At 37.3% G+C, this 11911-nt stretch overlaps 1 long non-coding RNA gene and 1 pseudogene across 1 annotated transcript in view; one reads left to right on the top strand and one right to left on the bottom strand.

Annotated features, from left to right (window-relative positions):
• The window catches only part of LOC126495393 (uncharacterized), a 23451-nt gene extending 18469 nt beyond the window's left edge, over positions 1 to 4982 (top strand). Inside the window, exon 3 of the long non-coding RNA XR_007590142.1 lies at positions 2529 to 4982. This is a non-coding gene — a long non-coding RNA (uncharacterized lncRNA). The remainder of the gene's footprint in view (positions 1 to 2528) is intronic.
• A 191-nt stretch (positions 4983 to 5173) lies between these two features.
• On the bottom strand, positions 5174 to 11214 carry LOC126495392 (zinc finger protein 883-like; annotated as a pseudogene).
• Positions 11215 to 11911: the final 697 nt, after the last annotated feature.

Below are 11911 nucleotides of genomic sequence, written 5' to 3'. Positions count from 1 at the left end.
ACATCTTTCTTTAGGTTGGGAAAGTTTTCTTCTATAATTTTATTAAATATATTTTCTGGGCCGTTGAGTTGCACCTCTTCTCCTTCTTCTACTCCAATTATTCTTAGGTTTGGTCTTTTTATTGTGTCCCATATTTCCTGAATGTTTTGTGATGAGAATTTGTTGGTTTTGCTGTTTTCTTTGATCAGTGTGTTTATTTTCTCTATGGTATCTTCAGTATCTGATATTCTTTCTTCTATCTCTTGTATTCTGTTGGTAGTACTTGTCTCTGTAGTTCCTGTTCGTTTACCCAGATTTTCCATCTCCAATCTTCCCTCGGTTTGTGTTTTCTTCATTACTTCCATTTCATTCTTCAAGTCTTGAACTGCTTCCCGTACCTGTCTGATTGCTTTTTCATGTTTCTCTTGATTTTCTTGGGTATCTTTAAGCGATTTATTCATTTCCTCTACCTTTTTGTTTGTAATCTCTAATTGTTTATGGCAGTTTTTCACCTCCTGCTTAAGGTCTTCTATTATTTTCATATAATTCACTTTTGAGTCGATTTCTTCTAATTCTTCTGGAGTAGGGTGTACAATTCTTCTTATTTCGGGATCCCTTGATTCTGGTGAAGTCATGTTGCCTTTCAGGTTGTTGGAGGAAGTCTTGCATTGGCGCCTTCCCATCTCCTCCTCAAATGGAGCCAGGAGAGGCCTGGTGTCTTGGTCTAGTCTTTGCTGTGAATGAGTCTCTGGGTGTATCTTTTCAGTGTAGAAGCAGGGACCATCCCATTGAGCTGGAACTCCTCAGCACCCAAACCTGGACTACCATCCAGATGGAACTCCTCAGGACCGCTCTGGGTGGGTTGTGGATGCAAGCCTGATGTCTCTCCTGGTGCGGGGTTCGGATCTCCTTGCTGCTTGGGTGGCTCGTAGACAAAGGGCCTACCTAGCTCGCTGCAGGCAGGCTAGTGGGGACAAAGGAGCTACCACCCTCCCGTTTGCCCTGCCGATTCGGATTCCGGTACAAATTATTATTATTAAGATAAAGAAAAGTGCTGCTAGTTTTGAAAGTTTCACATTGGTACAGGTTTTTTTACATGTTAATGCAAATTTAAGTTATTCTTATTGTGATTGATACACACACACATGCTCTTGTTTGAAATATATCTATGCAATATTCTGAACTGCTGGAAGAAATCAGAACAGAACACACTGATGGAGATTTGCACGTTTTCTGAAGGATTGGGGACAAATAAGGGACTATAATAATATAGAAAAAGGAATTTGTCAATGAATTCCTTATTTGTCTTAAAACTATTGAATTTTAAGGGAAACTATAATGTTGTTAATTTCATCATGTTAATTCTGACTGATTTTCTTCATAAAAAAGGCTGGTGATTATTCAATGCAGAACATTTATGTTAAAAATGGAATCATGATCTGTAAATGTAAAAGGAGGACTGAGGTTAAAAATACAAGTTAATAATTAAGCAACATATTTTATGATTGGTCTCCAATGAAATGACAAGACTAATGTTCTTAGCTATTTAGACTTTCATGGACAAGTCCAAGCATGTTTATTAAAAACTGCTAATATCACATCTGTGGTCTGTAAATGCAAACTGCAGTCTAACTGCTCCTATAATGGTTAATGATAGGACAAAATGCTTATGAGTCTATATAAACTCTGAGAGTCTAAAGATATATAGGCCTTAGGACATCAATATAGTTTATAAGGATTTGAAGGCATAAAAGCTTAGAGTATATGGGTCTGAGAGGATATTCTGAAAAATATAGATACAAATTTATAAGAAATAATGGCTTAAGATGTATATAAAATATTATAGAATTTATTTCCTTTCCATAATATTATTACACTAGGATTTCAAAAGTTCAGAATTTAACATTTATAGAGTTCTGACAAACTAACAAAGCAATGACTGCTTACTGTTTGGGTCACAAGCTCAAGATTTTAAATTTCTTTTGGTTATCTTCTAAATATAGATTTACATGTTGTTTAACCCAAATCTAGTTTTTGCTCAAACCCAAGGATGTGAATTATTCCAGCTATTTTACAGATACTTGTTACCTGCTTTTTCTATAATATGAATTTCAGTACCGATTGATAATGCCAATATATCTACAACTTTTATGTTTTTCTTTTATAAAACGAAGATTCAAACAAGCTTTAGAAAATCGAGAGGATTATACAACTTGGATCCACTTCTCTAAAATTAAAAGGACTATAGTATTTTCTCTCTCTCCTGGTCTTGGGACTCTTCCCCTTCCTTAATTATTGAGACTGTGAGTTTACAATTTTAAAATAAGTTTATAAATTTTAACATCTGTTCCTAGTTTATATCTCTCTTAACAGGTTTCCATTTGGCTAACAAATCCATCCAAACATCAATTGCTGACACCTTACTCCAAATAACTATGAACATTGAACTTGCTGAAACTTGATATGGACCAATCCAGCCAATGTGTTTGCTGTTTCTCAGCATGGCTATCAACCAGATACTTCTCTAAGTTTCCTCATTGCCTTTCCAGGGCCATGAGAACAACATCCTGAGGTCAGCAGGAAGTAATTGCAGAAATGAATACATCATCCCAGTTTCCTCCCAGAAATGTTAGGTAAAAGGGGAATTTCTCTCTCTCTCTCTCTGCCATCAAAGGGATTTTGGTCAGTGATGCCTTGAATAAATGATAATTACTGTCTGAGTACCATTAAGCTAATGATGCAAACACCCTGATATCAACCTGGAACAAACTCATCTTAAGGATATGAGATGATGTTCTTTGCAGGGTCAAGGAATTTTGAAAGAGCACATGGGAGTTGTAAGACTCCATTAAAAATAAAATTAAAAGGTGGAGTTAGGGTTATAACCATACATGTCTTATTTAAAATTTTATTATTTTTAAAATGTGAATAGATTTTGGCATGAAAAAAACCACCACATAATTTGTTCAGGTCTAATGGAAAAATCCATCCACTGGTTTATGCCCCAACACTGTTTGGGTATGGAGAGAGGGCATGTTTGTGAAATTGAAATTGAAGCTCAATTGGTACAGAAGGATGTCCCACACTGTTTCCCCTTTTATGTCTAAATGAAAAGGAATGTTTTAACTTCAACGCAATAAAATTACATATAACAAAACTTGCCTATAGGTAAGATGGTCCTTCGGGTCTCTGCTTCATGAAAGAGTCTGCCAGATATTCTGCAGGATACAGAAGAAAGTGACTGATAAATTGCTGATGTAGGCAGAAATGTCTTTGAATTTCCTGCTTCATGGAAAAGTCTGCTGGATACTATGGGCCTGTAGGCTGAAGATGGATGCCAATGTTACAGAAAAACTGTGGGTGACTGTCCAGGTAGTGAGATGTCTCTGTCAATTCTAAAGTTCTGGAAGCTGCTTACAATGCACATCCTGTTTACTTAGGTAATATTATATCCTTCTGGGGTCTTTGGTGAAGAATAGAGAGTTACAGTTTTCCTCAGTTATAATAAAAGATAAAGTAAATATAAATATTATAACTGTAATTCTTGCTTGATACCTGTTTAGTTTTACTATGTTAAAGTTAAAACCTTCCTTTTCATTTAGACAGAAAAGGGGAAGTGGTGTGGGAAGTCCTTCTGTATATGTGTTGCTTTTATTGGTTAATGAATAAAGAAGCTGCTTTGGCCTGTGATAGGGAAGAGTAGAGGCAGGTGAGAAAACTAAACAAAATGCTGGGAGAAAGAAGGCAGACTCAATGGGAAGCCATGTAGCCACCAGAAAAGGCAGATACTGGAACTTTGCCCCGTAAGCCACAGCCACATGGCAAGACACAGACTAACAGAAATGGGTTAATTTAGGATTTGAGTTAGCTAGCAATACACTTAAGCTATTGGCCAAGCAGTGATTTAAATAATATAGTTTCTGTGTAATTATTTTGGGTCTAAGCAGCCTGGAAATGAACAAGCAGGTTCCTCCAGCACACATGGACCAGTAACAACTTTTTCCATGAAGGCATATAAAGTATAATTTAATTGAATAAAAACAACAAATGGTAATGACTAAAAAGAATTAAACTCACTGACTGCTATATTGTAAGGAACAAGAAAACACTTTCAAAGAACAATTCTGTGTTTTGCAGAAACTTACATCACAATAGCCTTGTCCTGTTTCTTTGAAGTATAAACACAAATACTCAAAATTCTCACATAACTTCAACCAGGACAGTGTTCCAATAATACACTTGAACAAACGCAATTTTAAGAAAAAAAATAACACATACACAAATAAAGCTTTTTAAAATATGGAGTCTCTCTCCTGTCACACACACACATATATAAATATATGCATATACATATACATGTGTGTATATGTATGTTAAGTATATGTATGTATATATCCACCTTTATAACATTAACATGCCGGTTCCCGAGGAAGGCAAAGAAGTGCATTACACCTGGACCAGGATTTACAGATACTTCTGAGCCACCTCATGTGGGTGCTAGGAACCAAACTTGAATGCCCTACAGATGCAATGCTACTGAGTCAATTCTGCAGCTCCAAAAGATATCATTATAATACATATAATGAATATTCTCCTTTATTCCATCCTCATCATTTGGAGGTGATGAAAGTCCTTGCTACTTGTTCAGTGACAAATTGAATGAATTTAATCCCTTTGTGAATAGACTCTGCACATTGCTTATTTTAGTTGTTTATGTAATTCTCTTGATGTGAATGATCCCAACAAATGATTTAGATGATTGAAAATGAGCCCATATTATGCAACAAAAAGTTCCACAATGTGATACATACATTTAAAAATGATTATTTTTCTTTTACATGAAAAGGTGTTTTGCCTGCATGTATACCTGCATAAGTGTGTTGGATCCCCTAGAACTACACTTCCAGAGTTTTGAGCTTCTATGTTGGTGCTTGGGATTGAACCCAGGTCCTCAGGAAATGTAACCATCTTTCCAGATCCCTTTTTTGGATATTTTGAGAAAGGATCCCTCTATAAACTGGTACCATTCTGGAACTCAATACTAGGTCATCAGGCTTAGCAGCAATCACATTTTCTTACTGATAAAATTCTCTGCCATTCATTTGTGTTTCTGAAAATATAAGAAGTATTTAACCTCAGAACCAAGTACCATGACCCAAAAATAATGGAATGACAGTATAAATATCACTTTCAATTGGAAATACATTTTATTATTCAAATTATCAAACATGTATTCTTGGAATACAATGTTTACAACTTTAAAAAGAGACAATATTTTAACTATGGAGTGGCTCTACTAATCTTACTGAAGCACCATTGAGATAAAAATATAGGCTTCTTCATTTGTGGGCAGCAAATTTATTAGACTGATGGAGATTTTCACCAGTGTGAATATTTTTATGATTTTGAAGGATACTGTAACATGCAAAGACTTTACCATATTGATTACATTCATAAGATTTGCCTCCAGTATGAGTTTTCTTCTATTTGAAGATGACTATTAAGTGCAAAGTCTCTACCATATTGATTATATCCATAGGATTTCTCTCTAGTATGACATCTTTCATGCCTATGAAGATGACTTTTACGTGCAAATGCTTTATCACACTGCTTACATTCATAGGGTTTCTCTCCAGTATGAATTCTTTCATGACTGTGAAGATGACTATTATGTCCAAAGGCTTTACCACATTGACTACATACATAGGGTTTTTCCCCAGTATGAGTTCTTTCATGACTAAGAAGATGACTCTTCCTTGCAAAGACTTTACCACATAGATTACATTCATAGGGTTTCTCTCCTGTATGACTTCTTTCATGAATGAGAAGATTATTCTTCTGTGTAAAGGAGTTAGCATTTTGATTATATTCATAGGGTTTCTCTCCAGTATGATTTCTTTCATGACTGAGAAGATTACTCTTCTGAGCAAAGGCTTTACCACACTGATTACATTCATAGGGTTTCTCTCCAGTATGAATTCTTTCATGAATGAGAAGATTACTCTTCTGTGCAAAGGCTTTACTACATTGATTACATTCATAGGGTTTCTCTCCAGAATGAACTCTTTCATGACTGCGAAGAGAACTCTTCTGTGCAAAGGCTTTGTGACACTGACTACATTCAAAGGGTTTCTCTCCAGTGTGACTTCTTTCATGACTACGAAGATTACACTTCTCTACAAAGGCTTTACCACATTGATTACATTCATAGGGTTTCTCTCCAGTATGAATTCTTTCATGAATGAGAAGTTTATACTTGTGTGCAAAGGCTTTACCACATTGATTACATTCATAGCGTTTCTCTCCGGTGTGACTTTTTTCATGCCTGTGAAGATTACTCTTCTGCACAAAGGTTTTACCACACTGATTACATTCATAGGGTTTCTCTCCAGTATAAATAGTTTTATATATTTGAAGATAACTGGGACTTGCTAAGGCTTTACTGCATTGCTCATATTCATACCTTTTCTCTCTAGAATGAGTTCTATGTACTTGATGAAAACTATGACATGCAGAGACATTATCACTTTGATTATATTCGTAGGGTTTTTCTTCCAAATGAGTTCTTTGCTGTACTTGTAAAGTTGAATCATGTTGAATGGGCTTATCATGTTGATCACATTCATCGAGATTCTCTTCATTATTGGTTGTTTTGTGTATTTGAAGATACCTGTGATGGCTAAAGTCCTTAGTATGAAGCTCACATTTTTCACTTCCTTTTCCAAAATGAGCTTTTTCATGTCTTTGAAAAGAACTGGAATAACTCAGAGTTTTACAACACTGATTGCATGTATAACATACACTGTGAGTCACACTGCATGAGCAAAGTGAACCAATACAGACAGATGGATTTCCATATTCCTTGTTCTCATAAGGGTTTTCTCCAATGTGAGAGTGTAAACTTGTATCACAGCCATCATGTCTTCTTGCAGCAGGGACTACAACATATCTTCTAACTGTTCCAGGAGAAAAAGAGGTATATTGCTTCTTTCCATATCCCTGATGCTCATAGGGCTTGTATCCAGAGTGACAGTTGATATGCCTATTAAAGGAACAATAGCAAATAAAAGATTTTCACATTACATTCACATACTCTAACACTTTGTGCCTCAGAGACGTGCTGTATGGACTCAGGATTCTACACCACAATACATTCCTTGTCTCTCATAAAGTGCTCTTCTCACTAAATTATGGTAAGTCACTCACTACAAGTATATGAGGAATACTAGACATAATATGGAAGTTTTGCTTATAAAAGATCTTGGACATAGTATAATTGTGTTATCAGCATCTATACCTTATATGATAATTGAACGGCATGATAATAATTGGATGGACAATTCTACAAAATGCTTTTCATATGTCTATGATTAAAACTGTGACATGTGCTATAGCATTGTTTCCTTATCTTATCCTTAAAGGAATGGTTTTCAAATCAGGTCCCTGACACTGGAATACATGGTGTTGTAACACTTCTTCCATGGTATATATATACCAGCTTGCACATGAAAATTACCTTCCATGTCTTCTAGAACTTTGATCATCTTCTTCAATATTGTGGTCGTCCCATTTGTAACCTAAAATATAGTACCAGAAAACGTATATGATATATTACTGGAAATTAGGCACAGTCCAATATTCTATCTTTCATGAATCATTGAACAATGTCTGATTTATTCACTAGATTCTTTCTCTTTCATGTTCAAAATCACAGAATAATAACAATCATCAAGAGAGGATTGTCCCATAAGTTGAAAAGTGACAGAAAGCTCATATTCCTACCTATAGAAATGAGGTTCCAGTAGGTTTCCACCATGACATCTCTGTAGAGACTCTTCTGGGAAGGATCCAGCAAAGCCCACTCTTCGTGAGTGAAATTCACATGCACATCCTCATAGGTCACTGCATCCTAAAGTTTCCCACATATGTACATAATAGAAGGGTTGAGTCTGACTGCATTGTAAATGTATATTTCATTGAGAATATATTTACATAATTCATTGTGCTCATTACATAATGTCACATTGGTCATAAAATAACAAAGGCAGTCACCAACACATTTTAAAAGGAAACAGAAAAGGAGAATCATGCCTTCCATATCTGTGGCCATAAAACAGAATCTGTCATTGCAGGAGAAATGCCTAGTAATAAACACAGAGAGACATGTAAACAGAATAACACTATTTGGTATACATCAGAAATATTTTTAAATTATCAACTTAAAAAAGGTTAGACAATATGGGTATGTTGGGGCCCACCTTTAATCCCAAATCTCAGGAGGTAAAGGCAGGTGATACTTAATGATTTCCAAGATAGCCTCGTCTGTGTAGAGATTTCCAGGACAGTCAAAGTTACATACTGAGACTGTCTCAATCAAACAAACAAATAGAAAGCACTCAAAGAGTTAAAATATTCAGTCCAGCTCTGTACTTCTCAGTCATGACCTGAAGTGATCCCTTATAAATTGTATGGCTAATAATTCCTAGGGAGGAATGCATGTTTAGTTCTGACTGACAGATCAAAGAGTTCTCAGAAACATTAGTAGAGTAAATGCTTATCCCAAAAAGAATAATAAAATGATGGAGTATATAAAGACGTGTTAACACATAAGATCACCTGTCCTAGACCAGTTCTCAGCACTCACTATTCCTATCATCAGGTCAAGAGAACCCAATGCTCTGTTCTGACTTCAGTAAACACCAGGCAGACAAGCGATGTCACTCACAACCACCTGAAACTACACCCCTAGGGGATCTGACTCTTTCTGGTCTGCATGAGCACCAGGCAGACACAGTTTATGCAAGCATGTAAATAGGCACTAAAGTCATAAAATCCTAATAAATCAAAAAGAATAAAGGGACCACAGATCCATCTCAGCTTGTAGCATTCTTGCCTAGCAAGGGGGAATCCCTCAGTTCAATTCCTGTTCCAGAAAGGGGACAAGGATTGGGATGCCTCTAATCACAACACATGAAGAGGTAGATGTAGTAAGATGAGACATTGAAAATCATTCTTGGGGACATGGGAAGTTTGAGGGCAGTCTGGCCTATATGAAACACTGCCTTTAGAAACAACACAAAAGAAATCAACACAGAAATATCCCAGGAGAAAGAAAAGAATATAGGATACAAGCTATTACAGCTTTTTGAAAGCCCACAAATCTGGAATAGGAATGGATCCTAGTCAACAGAAATGGCAAAATGGGTATGGGAACTGAACTCTGTCTTCTGCAAAGTTTATACACATTCTTTCCACTGAGCCATCTTTTCAGCTCCTAGAAACTGTTTATGAACAATGTGGTTTCAGTTTCTGACTGTTATCACCAGCAGAAGATATATTTATCTTAGAGAAAGCAGACTCTAAGAATGTCCCAGCAAGGGCTGTATCTAAAGGAAACAGGATTTTACTGTCCACCAGCAAGAATCCACCGGACCAAATGAACAGTTCTTGCTTGTCAAGTTAACACCATCAGAACCTTATATAATTATATATAGTTCTGAAACCAAAATATTGACATTTAGGTTAAAGACTGTAGTCTGCAAAAAAAGAGGTCTCCCTAAAATCAAGTCTTTAGAAAAGGTCTTCTTCAGATACACATGGAGGCCTGAAATCCCTGATCTCACCAAGTGGGAAGTGGAAGGAAGCAAGAGAATAGGGACAGGATTTCAAGGCCAGATTTTGGCCCAAAAGGTCCTATCTCAAAAAGAAAAGAAAAACAAACATAAAGGTCCCAATTGATTAAAAGGAGCTCTAGGAAAAAAATCGAGAAACAGTGCCACATAAAACACTTCATTTTCATTGTAAGACTTAACTGTTTAATAATATCTATACATAAATTGATGGGATATTTTAATCCCATCAAAAAATTTAAGTGTGATTCAAGACCAAAGTGTATTCCTTTATCCCATCTAGACAATTAAACATTTAGAATTGCATGTGTGTTAGGGCAGGCACAGAAGGGTCATAATGAGAACTTGAAGATCAGAGGACAGTGTTCAGTAGTTGATTTCTCCTTCTACATCAGGCTTGCATACCAAGTACTTTTCCTACTGAGCCAACCTCACCACACTACTTCATTGAATTCTAACCCAGAGATGGTCTCACTCTTATATTCAAACACATCTCTATTTCCTGTGGGCTTTTTCGCAGAGGATCTCTTTGTAGCTCTGGCAGGCCTGAAACTCACTTTTTGGGTCAGAGTAGTCTTGAACTTTCTGCATCTGCCTCCAAATTATGAGCATGACAAGTATGTGCTCTCATGCTCTGTTAATTTAATGTACTGATTAAATCAGACTACAATACAGAGATATATGGCAACGTCTTGAAGAATGGCAAAAATGAAGTGAAAGTGACAGATCTGTTTTAAAATCTTTAAAGTCTAACCATATAACAGGCATCACCACTTGGTCTCTTATTGGACTAGGGAAACTCACAATTTCATTTCTCAGTAAGATGCTGTAGAATTTGCATGTTTCTTTGTGAGATCTTGGCCCTCTACTGGCAAAATTGTTTTGTGTCTTTAGGGCATAGTCGCAGTCTGTGCTCTGGTCTGGCCTCATGCTAGTGGTGATCCTTTTGCTTCGGCTTTTCATGTGCTGGGACTGCAACTGTGTGTCACTAAAACTAGTTCAAGAAATTCAGGGTAAAAGAGGACTTAGTGGCAGACTATTTGCATATTATGTGTGAAACACTTGGGTTTGATCCATAACCCACAGGGGAGAAATGTGGCCTCATTGCTCATCCAATATGCCCATAAGTATATAAACTGCACTTGAAGATCTTCAAATCAAAATTAATCCAAAAGAGAAGGGAAGGACACTACCTATTCATTAATGGAAAACTCCAACATGATGACCTTTCAGTTTCTAACATCTAGTCCCCAAACACAAGAGCACCCTTCTTTGTAAAAGAACATGATCTCTAAACCAAACCGGTCCAGTCTCTAGGCCCTGGAGTACATCCTGTGCTCCTCCCCCACTCATCACAGCCCCAGCAGCCAATCAGCAGGTAAGACTGCTCCAACCAGTCTCACCAGCCATTCTAAAGGCCATTTATCCCATGGGCACCAACAGGAGGAAGAGGTGAGAGACTGGTGTCCCAGCTAGAGAGCCCCAGTCTCTAGACTCTAAACCCTGAGACACATCCTGTGCCCCTCCCCCACCATGGCAGCCCCACCACAGAGGCAGCAGCTGTACCCTGAAACATGGAAACCACCTGCACCAACTGGAGGAAGAGAGGACCCCCCCCCAAGCTAAAGGCACCACCTGTACCTATAATTAGCCCAAACCCAGAAGGGAACATGGCAGTGCCAGAATATATTTAACAACAGAGTAAAATGGAACCACCAGTGGTTCTACAACAGTAAGACCTGACATCCCAATTCAGAAGGAGCAGAAGAAAACGGCCTTAAAAATAACTTTATGAAGACGATAGAGGCCCTTAAAAAGGAGATAAAAATTCCTTTAAAGAAATTGAGGAAAGGGGCTGGAGAGATGGCTCAGCGGTTAAGAGCATTGCCTGCTCTTCCAAAGGTCCTGAGTTCAATCCCTGGCAACCACATGGTGGCTCACAACCATCTGTAATGAGGTCTGGTGCCCTCTTCTGTCCTGCAGGCATACACACAGACAGAATATTGTATGCATAATAAATAAAATTAAAAAAAAAGAAACTCTAAAAATAAAAAGAAGAAATTGAGGAAAATGTAGGGTACAAGGGCCAACTGGAGCAGGAAAACCAACAAATCCAAATCCCTGAGGACCCTGACTCTGAACCCAGAGTCAGTGAAAGAAACACACCCTGAATCTGAAATCTAAGCCAGGGGGAAAAAAACTTTATCTCTGAACCCCAAACCAAAGAAACATGCCCTGACTCTGAAATCAGGGCCAAAGAAACACCCTTTGTCCCTAGAATCAGAGCCAGTGAAAGAAATATG

This window comes from Alexandromys fortis, unplaced genomic scaffold (assembly GCF_014885135.2).
Source record: "Alexandromys fortis isolate MF-2015 unplaced genomic scaffold, M_Fortis_MF-2015_v1.1 scaffold_426, whole genome shotgun sequence".
Classification (NCBI taxonomy): domain Eukaryota; kingdom Metazoa; phylum Chordata; class Mammalia; order Rodentia; family Cricetidae; genus Alexandromys; species Alexandromys fortis.
The sequence above is the reverse complement of the archived record's forward strand: the minus strand, read 5'-3'. Positions and strand labels throughout refer to the sequence as shown.